Below are 20909 nucleotides of genomic sequence, written 5' to 3' on the forward strand. Positions count from 1 at the left end.
GGAGTACAACAAAATAGAACAAGAAGAACAAGACTAGAAGAAATGTTAACAACACTTGCTTACCTTCTCGTCGGAGTTTGTTGATGAAGCAGCAGCTTCACGGCTCCTAGAATCGCTAGAAAACCAGCACGAAAGCTCACCCGAAGCTTCAGCACAATGAGAGCTCAGCAAAGCTCTAGAGAAACAGTAGCAGCAACCAGGAACCAGGAGTAAGAAGAACAACTGTAGAAACCCTTGAACTCCTTTTATAACCTGCGAAGAAGACACAGCAGAAACTAGCCGTTGCTACGAGGTTAGACTGACCGATCAGCTTCACCGATCGGTCTGGCCTGATCGATCGTGGGGACCAATCAGACTGGCCGATCGGTCCCGGACCGATCAGAGGCTTCAGAGAGTTGCCCAACTCTCATGTGGAATCTGATCGGTCCTCGGACCGATCCCTCCTCATGGTAGCGTCACGATCGGTCCCGGGGACCGATCAGTTTATGTCGATCGTCCCGAGCCGTCGAAGCCCACGAGAACCATCATCGCTTTTGTTTGTTATCCGATTGGTCACCGCATCGGATACAACGTATCGGATCGGTGCGACCGATCCAGAGCTTGGTTTTTGCCCAAATCAAGTCCCAAACCTTCCAAACCAATATCCGGTCAACCTTGACCTTTTGGTACATCATGCTTAGCATCCGGTCACTCCCTTGACCTGCTAAGACTCCCCACCAAGTGTCCGGTCAATCCCTTTGACCCACTTGGACTTTTTTCTTCGTGCCAAGTATCCGATCACTCCCTTGATCTACTTGGACTTCCCAACACCAGATGTCCGATCACCCTTGATCCATCTGGATTTTCCCTTGCCCGGCTTAACTCACCAGGACTTTCACCTAGCTTCACTCACTAGGGTTTTCACCTGGCTTCACTCACCAGGATTTCCACACTGCCTAACATCCCAGTTAGGACTTTCTCACTGCCTGACTTCACTCACCAGGACTTTCCAACTGCCTAACATCCCAGTTAGGACTTTCCCACTACCTGGCTTCACTCACCAGGACTTTCCACACTGCCTAACATCCCAGTTAGGACTTTCCCACTACCTGGCTTCACTCACCAGGACTTTCCACCTGCCTAATATCCCAGTTAGGACTTTCCCTCGTGCCAAGCTCCCTGCTTGGACTTCTCCGTGCCAAGTCTCCATACTTGGACTTTTCCAGTGCCAAGTCTCCATACTTGGACTTTTCCCGTGCCAAGTCTCCACACTTTGACTTTTCGCGTGCCAAGCTCCCTGCTTGGACTTTTCCAGTGCCAAGTTCCCTGCTTGGACTTTTTCGTTGCCAAGTCTCTTTCCCGAATCAGGTCAACCAGGTCAACCTTGACCTACGGTTGCACCAATAATCTCCCAAACATCTATTCTTGTCCCATATCAAGAATACAACTCTTCCACGAGTGTCAAACATCAAAATATAACTCAACTAGGTCAACCTTGACCTAAGGTTGCACCAACAATCTTCCTAAGTCAAACATCAAAATACAACTCGAGTCAGGTCAACTCGAGTCAGGTCAATCAGGTCAACCTTGACCTAAGGTTGCACCAACAATCTCCCCCTTTTTGATGTTTGACAAAACCATAATCAAGTTAGGTTAATCCGATAACCTAACTTAGGTTTCCCAATGTTCTTCAATGTTCTTCCTTGAACATTATCTAGAACATTCTCCCATTCTCCAACACTCTCCCCCTTTTTGACACACATCAAAAAGAGAGAATCAAGGTCAAGAGTTTCTTCCTAATGAAAGTCCCAGACCTTTCATTGAAACTCTTAATCTCCCCCTTGACACTAGAGTTAATAATTAACTTGGTGATAATCTCATATCACTCAAGTCTTTTAGGAGTAAAAACTCCCCTAAAAGTCAACTCCCCCTTGACTAATAGGTAAAACTCCCCCTAAAGGTTAACTCCCCCTTGACCATTGCACCAACAATGTCTTGGTGAGTTTCAAACCTTTAGAAATCCAAAACACCAATTCCCAGCTGAAATTTCAGACAAAACAGCCGAAAAATCAACATTTGGCACGCCCTGATCGGTCACCAGACCGATCAGGGATTCCCTGGATCGGTCACAGTGACCGATCCAGCATCCCCTGGACCGATCAGGCAACCTCCTGATCGGTCCACAAGTCTAATATCAGATTTCTGATTTCTTCTCCCGAAATTCAGAAACCTCTAGAAAATCACAGAAAATTTTAAAAATTGTAAAATTTTGAGGATACATTCCTCATAACATACACTATCATGGAAAAATAATTTTCGATGAAAATAACTTCCATTTTCAAATCTTGATACAAAGTTCAAAAACTTTGAAATAGTTCAAAGTTAAGTCAACTTTGTATTACAATGTTCAATGATGAATGCTATCACTAAAATGGCTTCATCAAGGTTTTTCAAATCAATTTCAAAATGATTTTAAACCTTTTAATTTAGGACCATAATCTTAGGGCTAAATGTACATGACTTGTACATAAGCTTTCCCTATGATCCCCCTTCTTGAATTAGTCTCATCTAGGTACAAGAACTATGCACCTTGATCCTAACTCATGATCCTAATATCTCACACACATCTAAGGTGTATCAAACACATCCAAGTCAATTTTGATGTGAGATATGGGTTTAGGTTATCTTAGGCTAGATTCTCATGCATTTTCTAAACATCAATTTGATCTCCATATCAAATTGTGTCTTAGTCCTTAAATCAATTTCATTGATCATTAATGCAAGAGATAATAACATGGCATGAAATAATATCATAAATAGAAGCATGTGCCAATGTCATGATGTCATGGCATAAAGTTTGAAACTTAAATAAACATTACATAAAACTAACCTAAGCATTATCATGACATTTCAAAAGATAAACTTAAATATGATGTCATGACATGTGAGGGCAAACAATCATGGCAAGATTTAGCATGAATGAGACATACCTAGATTACCTATCTAAGTATCCTTAGCCTTAGCTAATACTTAAGCTTTAACCCTTGATTGCCCTAATATGCCAAAATCCTAATTTTGACACTTCTTGAACTCTAGATTCATTCATGCCACTTAAAGATCAAATTTATCCTCAAATCTTGGCATGTTTCATTTTTCCTCAAGAGTTCTCTAGATTTTCCCAAATTGTGCCAATTGAAATTAACATCATCATTTTCCATGATGGCACATTTTACTCTTCCAAGGAGTAAATATTAATGATTGTTCCATTTCATTTTCAAAGGTTCCCAAAAACCTTGAAAATGCTCCTTGAGTGTTAATTTCCTCAAAGTTGGGTTAACTACCCTTCTAATCGGAGTTGACACTCTCTAACCCATCTATGGGGTAGAGAAGATGCTCCTAGGTACCCAATACCTATTTGAGCTCATTGGGTTCACTAAATATTCACTAGGGATAACTTCCCTAGCAACCCTCCTAATGACCCTCTTAGGCTTTAAAGCCTTGGTCATTTGGGACTCATCAAGATCAACTCTAGGGGTTACTCCCCTTGTGACCTTGGTGTTGGTCTTCCTAGCCCTAGATTTTGTTCCATAATCGAATGGAACATTATGATAAGTGGGCTTGACCACTTGGGACTTAGGTTTGTGACCCAAACCTTTCTTGTCCTTGGACATTGGTTTTTGACCCTTAAACCCTAGAGATGACTTCTCCAAGTTCTTAAGAGCCTTTTCCAAAGTATCAAGTCTTGACCTCATGACTTGATTCTCCTTCTCTAATACCTCAAGTTTTAATTTGTCATTGTTCTTTGAGGCATTCCTAGGCATGTGTCTAGTTGATTTGGGATTCCTACCTAGGTTTTCCTTAGCCTTAGATGAGTTAATTCTAGGGTTGGCATTTCTAGAATTGTTCTTATCTAGGCTAACATGCTTGGCTCCTAAGCACATGTATCGATTTCTAGTGTTAACATGCTTATCATTATTGACAATGGCAATAAGACTACTAGCATGCATCCTACTAGAATTGCAAGAATGAGCTTTAAATGTTACCTTAGGGTTTGCCTTAGCTCCCCCTTTACAAGTGTTTGGCCTCTTGTCCTTGTGAGGTTGCCTCCCCCTTGGACATTGACTCCTATAGTGTCCTCGTTGCTTGCATTGGAAGCACACCACGTGCTTCTTGCTCTTGCATGTCGGGACTCCGGCTTCCTTGACCTTTGGTGCCGGTGGAGTCTTTCTAACCCTCTTTGGGCACTTACTCTTGTAGTGCCCAAACTTCCTACACTCAAAACACATTATGTGTAATTTGCTTGAAATCACAGTGTTTGAGTTACCTAGGGTTGTGGATGTAGATGAGCTTTCTTCTTCATCCCTTCCGGAGGTAGATGCCTCTTCTTGCTCCAATCTTGAACAAGAGCTCTCCTCCTCTTCTTCCTTGGATGTTGAGTAGCCCTCAACTCCCAATTCGCTTCCTCCATGATGTGAGCTACTTGGCTCACTAGGCTCCTCTTCATGGAATTTTGCCAAATTGTTCCACAATTTCTTGGCGTTGTTGTACCTATCTATCTTGCACAAAACATTATTAGGTAAAGCAAATTCAATAATTTTTGTTACCTCGTCATTGATTTCGGATTGTCGGATTTGCTCTTTCGTCCACTCCTTCTTCTTGATAGGTTTTCCTTCCTCATCCATCGGAGGGGAAAACCCTTCTTGTACACAAAACCAATTTAACATAGTAGTCCTAAGAAAATACATCATCCTTACCTTCCAATATGTGAAGTTGTCGTGAGACTCGTAGAAGGGTTGAATCGTGACATCTTCTCCATAGAGATCCATCTCTAGCCCGTGCTCCCCCGGGTGTTGATCCGTCGAAGAGCAACCTTGCTCTGATACCACTTGTTGGGATCCTTCGTACTCGGCTAGAGAGGGGGGGTGTGAATAGCCGCCCCAAATTCTCGCGTTCTTCCTACAGTTAGGGTTAGTCGCAGCGGAAATACAAGGAAGAAACTAAGGAGAAGAAAAACAACCCGATGTAACGAGGTTCGGAGATTAGGGCTCCTACTCCTCGGCGTGTCCGTAAGGTGGACGAGTCCAGTCAATCCGTCGGTGGATGAAACCCAGGAGAACCGGCTAATGAAAACTCCTTCTGGGTGGAGAAACCTCACCACAAATCCTTTGCAACAGCAATAAGGAGTACAACAAAATAGAACAAGAAGAACAAGACTAGAAGAAATGTTAACAACACTTGCTTGCCTTCTCGTCGGAGTTTGTTGATGAAGCAGCAGCTTCACGGCTCCGAGAATCGCTAGAAAACCAGCACGAAAGCTCACCCGAAGCTTCAGCACAATGAGAGCTCAGCAAAGCTCTAGAGAAACAGTAGCAGCAACCAGGAACCAGGAGTAAGAAGAACAACTGTAGAAACCCTTGAACTCCTTTTATAACCTGCGAAGAAGACACAGCAGAAACTAGCCGTTGCTACGCAACGGCTAGACTGACCGATCGGTCTGGGGCTGATCCGATCGGTCGTGGGGACCGATCAGGCTCTCGGTTGCCCAACTCTGCAGTAATCTGATCGGTCCCTAGACCGATCCCACCTCAAGCGTCCCGATCGGTCCGGGGATCGATCGGGCTCCATCTTGATCGGTCCCCGAGCCGTCGGTAAGCCTGAACCATCATCGCCTTTTGTTTGTTATCCATTGGTCACGGGCACCGATCAAATACACAACGTATCGGTCTGCAGATCGATCCGGGCTTTTTGCCCAAACCAAGTCTCAAACCTTCCAAACCAATATTCGGTCAACCTTGACCTTTTGGTACATCATGCTTAGCATCCGGTCACTCCTTGACTGCTAAGACTCCCCACCAAGTGTCCGGTCAATCCTTTGACCCACTTGGACTTTCTTCTTCGTGCCATCACTCCCTTGATCTACTTGGACTTCCCAACACCGGATGTCCGATCACCCTTGATCCATCTGGATTTTCCTTGCCTTAACTCACGGACTTTCACCTAGCTTCACTCACTAGGGTTTTCACCGCTTCACTCAGGATTTCCACACCGCCTAACATCCCGTTAGGACTTTCTCACTGCCTCACCAGGACTTTCCAACCGCCTAACATCCAGTTAGGACTTTCCCACCGCTTCACTCACCATGACTTTCCACACCGCCTAACATCCCAGTTAGGACTTTCCCACCGCTTTACTCACTAGGACTTTCCACCGCTAACCAGTAGGATGACTTTCCTCGTGCCAGCTCCTGCTTGGACTTTTCCGTCCAAGTCTCCATACTTGGACTTTTCGCTAAGTCTCCATACTTGGACTTTTCCGCCAAGTCTCCACACTTTGACTTTTCGCCAAGCTCCTGCTTGGACTTTTCGATGCCAAGTTCCTGCTTGGACTTTTTCGTTGCCAAGTCTCTTTCCTGAATCAGGTCAACCAGGTCAACCTTGACCTACGATTGCACCAATAATCTCCCAAACATCTATTCTTGTCCCATATCAAGAATACAACTCTTCCACGAGTGTCAAACATCAAAATACAACTCAACTAGGTCAACCTTGACCTAAGGTTGCACCAACAATCTTCCTAAGTCAAACATCAAAATACAACTCGAGTCAGGTCAACTCGAGTCAGGTCAACCAGGTCAACCTTGACCTAAGGTTGCACCAACAAACACCACCCAAAAGCTTCCTCCTTCTTCTTCTAAAATCCGGCCACAACCACCACCAAGGAGAAGAGAGCAAAGGGAGAGGAAGAAGGGAGAGGGCCGACCACCAAGAGATCACCCAAGCAAAAGAATAAGAGTTGTGTCTCATGAAGCCCCCTCACCCCTTCTTTTATATTACTTGCCCAAGGCAAATAAGGAAAAATCTTTTACAAAAAATAAAATCATCCAAGGGTTTTTTCTTTTTCCTTTTTATTTTTCCTTTTCTTTCCTCTTGATTGAATCAATCACCAATCAATGGTTATGATCAATCCTATTTGGTTTAGGATTGAATTTGGTTTAATCCTATTGGCCAGCCCTTGCTTGGGCACCAAGCCACAATTAAAAGGAAAGAAAAATAATTTTTAAAAATTTTACAAGAAGAAATCCTCTTATAAAATTTACAAGCTCTCTTTCCTAAAGTATGAGTTAAAAAAGGAAAGTTTCTAAAAATTAAAACCATGTTTTAAAATTTAAAAACTCTCTTATAAAATTTCCTTTTTTAACATGGTGATAGAAAATTTAAATTTTAAAACTTCTTTTCCTTTTTTTCTTAAACCATAAGGATGGTTAAAAAAGGAAAGTTTTAAAATCTTTTAAACTCTCTATTTAAACATGTGGCCTAATTCAAATAAGGAAAGTTTTAAAAATTAAAATCTCTCTTTTAAAACTTATAGTTTTCTACAAAGAGAAGATTTTAAAAAATTCAAAACAACCCTCCCTTTTTGAATTATTATGGCCGGCCCCTACAAGCTTGGTCACCAAGCTATAGGGCCGGCCCCTTTCAAGAGGATGTGGCCGGCCATTGCTTGGTCACCAAGCAATGGTCCGGCCCCCTTCTTGGACACCAAGAAGAGCCTTACATTTGGATGGACTTGAGGCTATAATGAGGCTACGACAGGGACCTAGAGGAGAAATTGGTTTTGGCCTTCCGATGAGATTGAGTATCCCATGTTCGCCCCGAACACACAACTCAAGTTCATCGATAATAACTCATTCCACTAGAGAGTTATTACCGCACTACCGCACCAATCCCAAATTACATTATGGGCTCCTTTTTATCATGAGTGTGTTAGTCTCCCTGTGTTTAAAATTATGAATGCCCACTAATTAAGTAAGTTACTGACAACTCACTTAATTAATATCTAGCTCCAAGAGTAATACCACTCAACTTTATTGTCATGTTGGACTAGGTCCACCTGCAGGGTTTAACATGACAATCCTTATGAGCTCCTCTTGGGGACATTCTCAACCTAAATAACTAGGACACAGATTCCTTCTATAATCAACAACACACACTATAAGTAATATCATTTCCCAACTTACCGGGCATATTGATTTATCGAGCTAAACCTCACCCTTTGATAAGTCAAAGAAATAAATATTAAATATATGTGTTTGTTATTATATTAGGATTAAGAGTACATACTTCCATAATAACTAAGGTTTAGTTCTTTTACTAAGTCAGTACAAAAAGAACTTACCTAAATGATCCTACTCAATACACTTAAAGTGTATCAGTGTAATTTATTAGTCAAGATAAACTAATACTTAATTACACTACGACTATACTGATGAGTTGTTCCTTTCCATCTTAGTCGTAAGTAACTGTTTATAATTTATAGAGAGCCGACAACATTATCTTCTGAGTGTGACACCACACTCCATGTTATCTACTATATAAATTAATTGAACAATTACATTTAACAAATAAATGCAGAAATTGATCAATGTGATTCTTTTATTTCAACAAATAAATATTTACAAAAACTAGGCTTTTAGTATACACTATAACATTAAGATAGTTTTTCTATTGGCTCCCCTGGATCTTTGGGGACCCAATATTGACCAAGTCCAACTTGATTGACCAAGTTGGACTTAGGTACCCATGCTTGGACTATCTTATTATTTGGTCTGTTCACTAAAGTTAGATAGGATCGATATTTCTTTTTAGTATTAAATCCTAATCTAGATATGTTGTAAATGACTCTTTGTTTTCCAAGAATTAGGTCAAGGTTCTTGGAGCCCAAAGAAAACTGTTCCAACATTTTCTTCAAATCCTTGACCTGAGTTTTCAGGCTGGAATTTTCTTCCTCAAGTTTTTGGACTTGAGTTGAGTTTCCAGTCTGAATTGGGTTAGGCAAGGATTTGAAGTTAGTCACTTCTTTAAGGGTTGTTACCTCCTTTAGAAGTGACTTGATCCTAATATTTGATTTTGCTAATTTTTTCATTGAATAATTTACTAAATTGTGTAAACGTGGGATACTTATAGCGGGGTTAGGCCCTTCGGAAACGGATACGGATCCGTGGTTTTGTTGGTGCGGTTAGCACTAACGATTTAACCTAGGTTTTGATGAATGACAAATAGGTTAAGTTAGGTTTATTGTTGATCTAACACTCTGATCGAGTGTGCAGGATAAGTCCAGACAGGTCGACGGGCTGACCGGATGTCTGGTACGAAGCCCAGCTAGGTCGACGGGCTGACCGGATAGCTGGCACGAAGTCCAAGCGGGTCGACGGGCTGACCGGACGCTTAGGCATGAAGCCCAGCTTAGATCCATTTCGGATATCTAAGTCGAGATCGTGACTAGATTCCGGTCTCGGAAAGACGGAATCTAAGTCATACTTTTTCTGTTAATTCATACTTTATAAATTGTGCTAACAATCTATGTTGCAGGATATATTTTGCCTCAGACTAACCTTGTTTTACAGGAGAAGGAATCTCTGGAAAAAGGTGGTCCGGGCGCCCGGAGGGGATCCGAGCGCCCGGAGGCAACTTTTATCCTCTGCGTCGCCTCGCCACGTGGAGCATTCTGACTAGACTTGCCATGTCGCACCAGGGCGCCCGGAAGGGATCCAGGCGCCCGGAGCAGCATATAAAAGAAGCCCTAGGGGAAGAGCTTCAAAATAATCTCAGAATTCCCAGATTTCTTTGCTGCTCTGTGCTCCAGCGACGCTAACAAAGCTCCGACAACGCGCCCTTGCTCTTTAAGCTTTCTTTTCTGTCGGTATAGCTTTGTGTTTTGTTTCATTAGCATTTCTTGCACTCTTTTTGTAATCACATTCGAATTGCTAGTGATTGTCCAACGAAAGTGGTCAAGGACCACGGGCCTTCGAGTAGGAGTCGTCACAGGCTCTGAACGAAGTAAAATCAATTGTGTTCATTTACTTTTCCGCTGCGTACTTTTACACTCGAGTTTTCAAATCGATATTCACCCCCCCCTCTATCGAACGATCACGATCCTACAAGTGGTATTAGAGCAGGTACCACTCTGATTTGGTGCAACCACCAGTCAGGCAAAGAGGGGTGTTTTTTTAAAGAAAAATAGATATCGTTCGTCTTTAAAAACCTTACGCCTTTGGTTTTTTTTCCCTCCAAAACCGTTTTTGAAAAACACATCATCATCTTTTCACCGTTGCTTAGTATTGATAAAATATTACATTTTCAAAATTTTGGAATAATATTTTTTATTAATATTTTATTATTTTTCGAAATTAGTGCAATATTATATTCTTTCTCCAGCACTGCTAATCCAAGACCAAGTCTTGAGATTTTTTGTTTGTTTCTCTGTGTGCAAGAAATTATGAATCTTCTAGAAGGACGGAACCCCTGCGAACCACCACCCTACGATCATGAAGACTTCAACTACTGGAAGCGATTAATGGAATGCTTCTTAGGAAGCGTAGACATCGATTATATGCTAATTTTGAGGAAACCTTCTCAAAACTCGAAACTGAACAAAAAGGTAAGTAACATTATTTGTAATGTTTTACCTAACAATATTTTATGCAGATTAGAAAAGTACAAGAATACATATGAGCTGTGGACCCAGTTGATTAAGCTTCACGAGACGCCGATGGAGCTAGAAGATCAAGTTAAAGTCAAATATGGACTCGAGTCAAATCCAACGGAGAAGCCTACTGAATTAGGGGTTGCGCTCAAGGTTAGTAATATTTACCAAAATACCCCTGCTAATAGTAGTTTAAATAATCAGCATGATGATAAGTATAAAATTAGTCCAAGTATGGTGCATGATAATCTAGATTTAAATTATTTAAATTCAAAATCACAAAATAATCTAGACTCTGATCAATTTGGCATCAACCTTGACTTGGTCAAACAGAACAATGACCAAATCAATTCAAATAATTTAATTAATTCAGAAAATTTAAAATTAGGTGAGCATTTAGACATAAATAAGTCAAACATTAAAATAAATTTGAATTTAAATGCTAAAAATGAGAAAATGGATAAAATCAATAAATACCTTGATAAAATATTTAATAATCAAGATAAAATCAGTCTAGAAAATGCTATCCAAAACCAAGATAATTTAATTAATAAAAATTTAAACTTTAAAGATAAAACTAATCTAATAAATTCAATTAACCATATCAATTTAAAAGGCAAAGAAAATATAAGGATAAAATCAAACACTTTGATAAAATCAAAACGAAATTTAACAAACTTAAAATTAAATGTTAAAGATAACATATTAAACAAAAATAATCTAGAAATTTCAAAATTAACAATTAATAAAAAGCTAAAAGATAAACCGTTAAGAAAATATAATTCAAACAGTTTAGTTAATTTAAATTTAAAAATAAATAAAAACTTAAACTTTAAAAATAAGCTATTAAAGAAAGATAATTCAATTAACCCAATAAAATTGAAATTGAAAGATATTAAATACACTCTCTTAAAGAAAGATAATTTGACCAATTTAATTAATTCAAAATTAAAAACTCAAATTTAAATTACAAACAAAACATTAAAACTTAACTAAAACCAACTCTAATTATACAAAAATCTTAAATTAATGGCCAATAATTCAGGGGGAGGCTCCAGAATAGCTGGCACCTCCAAAACCAACCTACCTGACAGGGTAATTAGGACTAGTTAAAGAGGGTTCAAGTTTAACTTGAATCATGGTACTGGTGAAGTTTTTTGATGATAGTACGTTGGGGAAGCTTGGGCATCGCATGTCTAGAAAGATATGGCTTCAATCTGGTGCATTTGGCCAAGTGGAACCGACCGAAGCTACCTTTAAATGGATCCTAACTAGTTAGACCAAGGTTTAGTACTAAGCTCCGTGGATAGGACTATTTGGAAAACCTCGAAAGGTTGGTTACTTCTAATGACGTCCAAGTGACTCACCAAGCTTAGAAGTTTATTCGAAGAATGCCTATTTGTTGAGACCAAAGCTAAACCTGAATCTAACACAAGTTAAACCAAACTCTGTAATAAAATTCATTTCACAAAATTATAGGATTCCCTGATTGATAATCTAGATCGGGTGAGATGAATAAGGATTAAATTAATTTTCAAACTAAATTAAAATTAATTTGAATTTAAATTTAATTAAAATTAAATTTTGAATTTCAAATTAAAATTAAATTTCAAATTTCAAATTAAATTAAAATTAAAATTTGAATTTCAAATTAAAATTAAATTTCAAGTTTCAAATTAAATTTCGAATTTAAAATTAAATTAAAATTAAATTTTTTTAACTTAAAAATTTATTTTAAAAATTAAACTTGATTTTTTAAAAAAATTAAACTTTTTTTTTAACTTAAAAATTTATTTTCAACTAAAAATTCTTTAAAAAAAAATTTATTTAAAAAAAAAACTTTTACAAAACATTTTAAAACAATTATTTTAAAAATTCTTTTAAAAACTATTTTTAAAATTCTTTAAAAATTATTTTTAAAACTCTTTAAAAATTATTTTAAAAATTCTTTAAAAACTATTTTTAAAATTCTTTAAAAACTATTTTTAAAATTCTTTAAAAACTGTTTTTTAAAGAATTTTAAAAACTATTTTTAAAATTCTTTAAAAACTATTTTTAAAATTCTTTAAAAATTATTTTTAAAACTCTTTAAAAACTGTTTTTTAAAATTCTTTAAAAACTATTTTTAAAATTCTTTAAAAACTATTTTAAAAATTCTTTAAAAACTATTTTAAAAATTCTTTAAAAAACTATTTTTAAAATTCTTTAAAAATTATTTTTAAAACTCTTTAAAAATTATTTTTAAAATTCTTTAAAAATTATTTTTAAAACTCTTTAAAAACTATTTTTTAAAATTCTTTAAAAACTATTTTGAAAATTCTTTAAAAATTATTTTTAAAACTCTTTAAAAACTATTTTTTAAAATTCTTTAAAAACTATTTTTAAAATTCTTTAAAAACAATCTTTAAAATTCGTTAAAAATTATTTTAAAAATTCTTTAAAAACTATTTTAAAAAATTCTTTAAAAACTATTCTAAAAAATTCTTTAAAAACTATTTTAAAAATTCTTTAAAAATTATTTTAAAAATTCTTTAAAAATTATTTTTAAAATTCTTTAAAAACTATTTTTAAAATTCTTTAAAAACTATTTTAAAAATTCTTTAAAAATTATTTTAAATTTAACTTTAAAAATTCTTTAAAAACTATTTTAAAAATTATTTATCATTTTGAAAAATTCTTCTTATTTTTTTCACTATAATGAAATTTTGTTAACTTAAAAATAGTAATAATAAATTATTTCTATAGATTATTTTCACTTTAAAAATTATTATTTTGACTTTAAACTCATTTTTAATCTTAAACATCATTTTAACCTTAAAATTAATTTAACTTAACTAAAAATTAAATCTTAAATTAAAACTTAATATTGAAATTACAATTAAAATTAAAAATTTTAACTCAAACTTAAAATTAAACTTAAACTTAAATTAACCACTAATATTAATTTAAATCTAAAATCAAAACTGAATCAAACATATGTTAATTGACATAAAACATATTATAAAAATTATTTTAAATTCCTTTTAAATGCTGTGTTAGAAATCCCTTAAAAAAAATTTTAAATAAATAAATAAAAATAATAATAATAATTATAACTAACACTTTCATTAACCAACTCAATCAAGTAATATGAAATTTAAATTATTTCACTAAGTATTAAATTATTAAATCAAGTAAAAACTAATCAATAAATTATTGATAATGCTTAACTGTTATTGAATTAATAAAAAATCTTATCTTATTTAACCTTAAACTAAAGTTAAGCACCTGAATCTAAAATTAATTAATAATTGATTAATCAAATTCAAATAAACAGTTATACCAAGGATACAGAGATAATAATATATGTATTACTAAATTAGACAAATGTGTTAGGGCTTTGAAATTTAACACAACCAAACCTTAGTATTAAAGGGGAGATATTAAATTAAGGGGAGTAACCAATTCAGGGGGAGGTTCAATTTTTTTTAAATCCCCTAGAAAAATTAATAAATAAGGAGGATTAATAAATTAAAGGAATATCAAATTCAGGGGGAGGTTTATTTTTTAATTATCTCCTTAAGCATTATTTTTTAATCTTCTCTTTAAAATCTCTCTAGAAAAATCTACCTCATTTAAAAAAAAAAATTACTTTGAATATTGTTAGCAAATATTTTCAAAATTTTATGTTAGGTTCAGGGGGAGGAATTAATTAAAATTTTCCCTTTATTTAAAATATTTTAAAATTTGTGTTTGAAAAATGTTTTCTTAAAGATTTCTTAAAACTATTTTTGAAAACTAACTCTTATAAAACTAAGTTGTTTTTAAGAATTGGGCTTTACTTTTTATTGAAAATTGATTTTGAAAATTAGACTATCTACACTTGAAATTATACACTTATGCTTGAAAATTAGACTATCTACACTTAGCTATTTTTCTAAAAGCTAAAAGATAATACTTTAAACAAGTTTTCAAAAGTTTAAACTCCCCCAGATTATCTTGACATTTTTTCTTTCTCTGAAGTCTATGCTTACTTTAAACATGCTTATTTTTTATGAATGCCAAAGGGGGAGGGTTAGGTGGGTTAAGTTAGCCAAACCAATTGAAAATACAAACTAACTTAAAAACCTCCACATAATGATGTTATCTGTTTTTCTTGCAAATATCTTCACTAACTTAACCAGGTTGTCATTCCATCAAAAAGGGGGAGATTGTTGGTGCAATTAGCACTAACGATTTAACCCAGGTTTTGATGAATGACAAATAGGTTAAGTTAGGTTTATTGTTGATCTAACACTCTGATCGAGTGTGCAGGATAAGTCCAGACAGGTCGACGGGCTGACCGGACGCTTAGGCACGAAGCCCAGCTAGGTCAACGGTGTAACGACCACCCTTCTTACTACTACTACTACTCTCTAAGAGTGACCGTTACTTATCTACTAACTCTACTTAACCGGTTTATTAAAAATCACATGGAAAATCCTACCGAAAAATTTCGACAGAATCTCCCCTGTACCGGTGACCAAATCAACAATACAAACAGTACGACTGGAACATATAATCACTCAACCACGCAGTATAATAACTCAATAAGAAGAATGAAACTACTCTAGCAATAGTAAACAGATAATACTCCAACAATAAAACATAACAAAGTGCGGAATAGACTCAATTACAATCTCAACTTCATCATAGCATTAAGGAGAAAAGAAAAGGAAACTCTAATCAGGTAAGTTTTAACACTCCATAGCAAACTCTTGATCTCTCCATAGTCCAGCCATCACACACCTTCATCACCACCACCTTGTCGCCTTCCTTTCATACCTTAGCTTTTCCTTTATCTGCAGTAGGAGGAAGTGCAGTCTATAAGCATAAAGCTTAGTGAGCGCTATCTACTCACAAAAACTCGATATGCATGTATACAAATAAAAACATGCTAAAACTGAATGCTAACATGTAAAGCTACTCATGCTCATAAATAGCAAAGAAATCAACTAACAGAAAAGCTAACATGTATAACTACTCATGCTCATAAATAGCGAAGACAGCATTGTCACGCCCCAAAGGAGTCTCTGCCAGACAAAAATCCGACAGAGTCTCCCCTGTACCAGTGACAATATGAAGCATCACTACAAGCAAAATACATCAGCCACATGCGGCTGGAATATTTATATACACAACCACGCAGTTATAATAACAGCCCACACGGCTGGAATGAAACAATCACAACCACGCAGTTATATATAAAACAACCCACACGGCTGTACCAAAAATCAACACAGCGGAAAAACGAAAACGGAAAGCCCACACAAGACAAATAGATACAATGCATGCCTGCACGGCTTAAACACAAATACAACACCAAAAGAATAAGATAGTCACATGGCTAAACACAAATACAATGCCAAAAATAAGAAAAGAATATACAAAAGAAAACAAGCACGGTCTTCGGATGTGACGTAGGACCCGGCAGACAGGATACTCCGAGCGACACTCCAACCATCTACCTGAAAACATAAAGATATACATGCGGTGGTGAGTATAGGTAACTCAGCGGGTAATAGAAAAGACAGTGCACGGTCTACAAATAAAACATGGAGATCAAAAGTATACAGTCTCAGTAGAGAATAAAGAACATGACCATACTATCATAATCAATGCACCTAAACATATCCGACATAATAACATATAAACTGTATAAACCACAACTAACATAATGATGGATACATACCCAACTGGAATCGACACATGGTACAATGATCAGTAAACTCACCGGATCTGCAACCTGTGCAATATAAATACGACTGCATATACATGTAAATAAATGACATGTATGCAGTATGGCAACCAAATGCAACAACCATATCTCAAACAAGTGCAACAACGACAATCACATGCAACTAGTATCTACTAGGCATGTATGCAGATGCACCGCGCATCAAATGCAAGAATAATAACTACGTATGCATGCTCCATGGTCACCCCCGCCACCTCTCCAGACACCACGACCCCTGTATGGCCGAGAGGCATGGTTCTGTGACGACTGTACTACCCTCCAACCCACTATATAGTGGTCGAGGCGGACAGTCCACTAGTAACTATCTAGCTACATAGTATCAGGGTCCCTGACTGCTCACAACGCTGGATCTCACTAAACCTCGTGACCGGGTGGCACGACAGGACATAGCTCCACTCCCAGCTACCACTCTCCATCAGTGGTAGAGTGGACAGCTATAAAAACTGACAACCCTCTCAACTACAAAGGAGACGATAGTCGTCAGTATGCAATGAATGATGAACATGATATATATATATAATCATGATACAGACACCGTCATCATCCATGCAAACTCTAACTCCACATAAGCACTCCACAACATGAATATAATCATCATGATAAATCCACACATCCCACCAAACACATATACACAACTATACGCATATAATCAACCAAAATCTCCAATAATCCACTAGACACATATGCACCGAACGTAAGTACAATCAACATGTATCATCCAATAATAACCACATCAGACACGTGTATAAACCATAAACATACAATCAACACAACTCCTCCAAAAATACATAACCAAACACGTGTGTACGTACAACATGCAAATGTAGGGTCAACATGATGACTCCTAAAATACATACCAAGCTACATACAATCAACATTATATGCATAAATCAGCATGATAAATCCAACAACTCGACAATTCCCCACTATACATACTCTACACGCGTAATCCCAGCAGAGTAGAAATCAAGAGTAGAGACTGTATATGATATAACTAGGACATCTCAAAGATCAAGCATAAGGATCAAGCAGGAAGGCAACCAACAAATAGGATATAAGGAAAAGTAGCCTAATCCATCACATAACACCATGCACTAAGCTTAATAAAATCTACATAGAGTCAAGGAAGAAATACCCGCCTTAAATCTGTCGATCGTGATCCGGAAATCCCTCGTCGAGACACTCGTCTCAAACCAAAGTCCTGCAATCATCAATATATTTATATTTTATTTAGCTAAATTTATATGAATTAAATTAGCTAAACAAAATCTCTACCCAATTAGGATAACTCCAATCAAAAACTGATCTCTGACTAATCCTCCAAATCAACACATTATTTAATTCCAATAACAAATCCATCTCTTAAATACCAATCCACCACATAATGAAATCCACCCACAATAACCTATCATAAAATTAAATCTCCATCATAAATCCACAACAACCTAACATCATCATCAATCAAACACTAGTCCAAACTCATCATAAATCCTTCTAAACCACTAATCATAATTTATCCAAACAAACCCAGATCACGAAATCTCCATCATAATACAATACAAATCCTTATCAACCTACATCTCAATTGATTTCCTTAATTCTCACTAACGATCACTAATCAAATCTCCTTATAACTCCTTCAATCTTTCCCAACATAACCTACCAGTCATCAATTAATCCAACACAAGAGCATCCAACTACAATGAATCCCTCTACATGCTTCCATGTGCTCTAAACTAAACATGATCTAATATCCATTAACAACACTGATAGAACAGAGCAATAATAGAAGGATCTAGAGATACATCACCAAAGAAAACTCACCTAAATTGATCCCCACCTCTTCAATCGAGACCTCCACAGCTACTAGAAGTGAAGAGGCAGTGAATGGCAACAGGGAAGTCCAAAATCCATGCATTTCTCTATTCTAAAACAAGAAGAACAAGAAATCAACCGGGCAATCTATTCCTCACCAAAAATCCAAGAACAAGAATAGCACCCATTACCTCTTTCTCTTCAGTCGCTGGTGTTGATCACAAATCCAACGAAGAAAGTGATCCCTAATGGAGCTGTGGTGGCCGAAACCCAAAACACCGTCACTGCCTCCCAAAAACCATTACCCAATCAACACTATAAAGAAGATTGAACGCTCAAATTCACAACCAGATCCAACCACTTACCTCCAAGATCATTGCTAGGGCACGGTTGATGGAGGAATTGTGCCGGTGTAGCTACGATGTCGGGATCAAGAGGGTGGCTGGAATCTTAGCAGTAAGGTAATCAAAATTCCAATGATGATGAAGGGTGCCCGATAAGAGATTGTTGCTAGTTGCAAGCTCGTGGTCGGTCGGCACGATCATGGCGACGCCGAGAAGAAGGGCGATCGGTATCCGCGAGATCGAGAGAAAGAAGGGGTTGTGCTGACGGTGAAGAAGAGAAGATGATCGAGACGGCTCGGAGACGATGGTAACAGCTCTGGAAGGGAGGATTTTCGCCAGCGGCCGTGGTCTAGGGCTCGAATCTCCCCCTCTTTTGACCGAGATACTGCCCGCGCAGATACGATGACTCGGGAGGAAGCACGACCACCGGACGAACTCCAGCGGTGGAGGAGAAGGATGCTCAGCCCCGGCGATCAGCCACCCTATGGCGTCGGCGTCGGCGTCGGGGAAGAGGGTGTCGCGCGAGAATGGGGCTTCGGGAGAGATGAGTCGGGGAAGAAAGTGAATCGGGAGGAAAGAAATGAAAGAAATAAAACCTAGGTTTAATTTAATTAACCTTAAGTTAAATCCTTAATCAACTCCCATTTAAATGGGTATCCCAAATAGGCTCCGCTTAGCCCCCCATTCATCCTTCCAAAATAAGTCATACGGGCTCCGTGTAAATCCCGAAAAATTCCTAAAAATTCCGGAAAAATCCAATAAGATTTTTCGTCCAATAATATTTATTATTTAATTTTACGATATCTTACATTCTCCCCCACTAATAAAAATTTGGTCCCCAAATTTACTGGTCAACTCAGGGATCCTCATCCAAGGATAACAACTAAACAACATACTCATATACCTCTCCAACCATATATCATAACCATATATCATGATCAAATCTCTAACCGTAAGGGATGACTCTGTGGGTTATGAGCTCACCCTGCTTCCGCTACTTCCACACTACTATCTAACCCACTGCGGATAAATCAACTACCTCTAAAATCCAAAATCCACTATCATCAGATCCTCCAACATCAGTATAGGGCACTCAAACTATCCATCAGTCTGAGGGTGAAAATCTATACTAAAGTAAAGCTCCTAACCCAAAATCCACTGTAACCTCAGTCAGAACTATGATGTGAAATCACGGATCTCCATACGATACAACACTCAGAGATATACCATAAGATCCAGTAATCTCTCTACAGTATAATCCTACTACTCGATCCAAAGAATCCGTCCTACAAATCGATAGCTAGGGAGCAACATCGTCACCCAACAATGATTAATCAAAGCATCATATCCTCCCCATGTCCTGAATAATCCCTCAACAAAGTCCGTCAAAACATACTTCCAACTCCACTCTAGTATCCAAATCAACGGAGACAATCCTACTAATCCCTGATGTTCAGCCTCCACTTGCCGACATATTAGACATCAAGCTACAAATCCACGATGTCTTCCTTCATATCATCCCATCAATAAGAATACTCCAAGTCTCTATACATCGAGTGTCGCCCGAATATATCGCAAATCTAGATCAATGTGTTTCCTGCAGTAACTCCTCCCGGATAAGAAGTGGCTCGGGAACACACATAATCTCCCACGGAAATCAATGAATCTCATTCTCATTACACGAGAATTCTAACTACTGGCACGAGACTACTCTGCTCACGCTATATCGAAACTGCACTAAACCCCAGGTATGATATCTCTGTGTAGAGTGCAAATCCGTCTACACTAGAAAGTACTACTAAGATATGTGCAGCTATCTAAACTGATTTCGCAGGCATCTATCCAGGAAAATTTCATACTTTTCCTAGACAATCCGGTCAACTGCATAAATGCTGGAGAAAACCCTCAATCAATCTCTGGTAATATCCATCCAGACCAATGGAACAGCGAGTCTCCGGTATAGACTACGACTACTCCCAACTGATAACAACTTCTAACTCCCATGGATCCACTAATATCTCTCTACTAAAGACAACGCGTCCAGAATCTCGCAGAAGACAATCACAATACGCACGACTGAACTTCGCATATAGATGTCCCCGTCGAAACATCTCTAGATCTATGCTAAGATAGTGTACGTAAACCACCTCGGATCAGGAATAGATCATAACATCATTAATGAAGACAATGAAAACAGATCCAATTACCCTAGGAATACCCAGTACATTGAGTCCATGAAAACATCTAGGCACGGTATGCCTAAATGGTAACACCCATGACTCATATTATCCATACAACAAGCACCCTCAACCGTAAGATCCTCAACAACAAGTCTGTAATCTAATCACCAACTACAAATCACCGAATCCCTGAATATCATGGGCATATCACCCCTCATGTCACTATCAACATCAAACATTAATAATAGATCATCAAAAGCCAACATATCCCCACACATGATCTCACAATATCCATGAATCAAAATCATCCTCAATATCAATCAATCATACTAG

Source organism: Zingiber officinale, chromosome 7B (genome assembly GCF_018446385.1).
Source record: "Zingiber officinale cultivar Zhangliang chromosome 7B, Zo_v1.1, whole genome shotgun sequence".
In the NCBI taxonomy this organism is placed as follows: domain Eukaryota; kingdom Viridiplantae; phylum Streptophyta; class Magnoliopsida; order Zingiberales; family Zingiberaceae; genus Zingiber; species Zingiber officinale.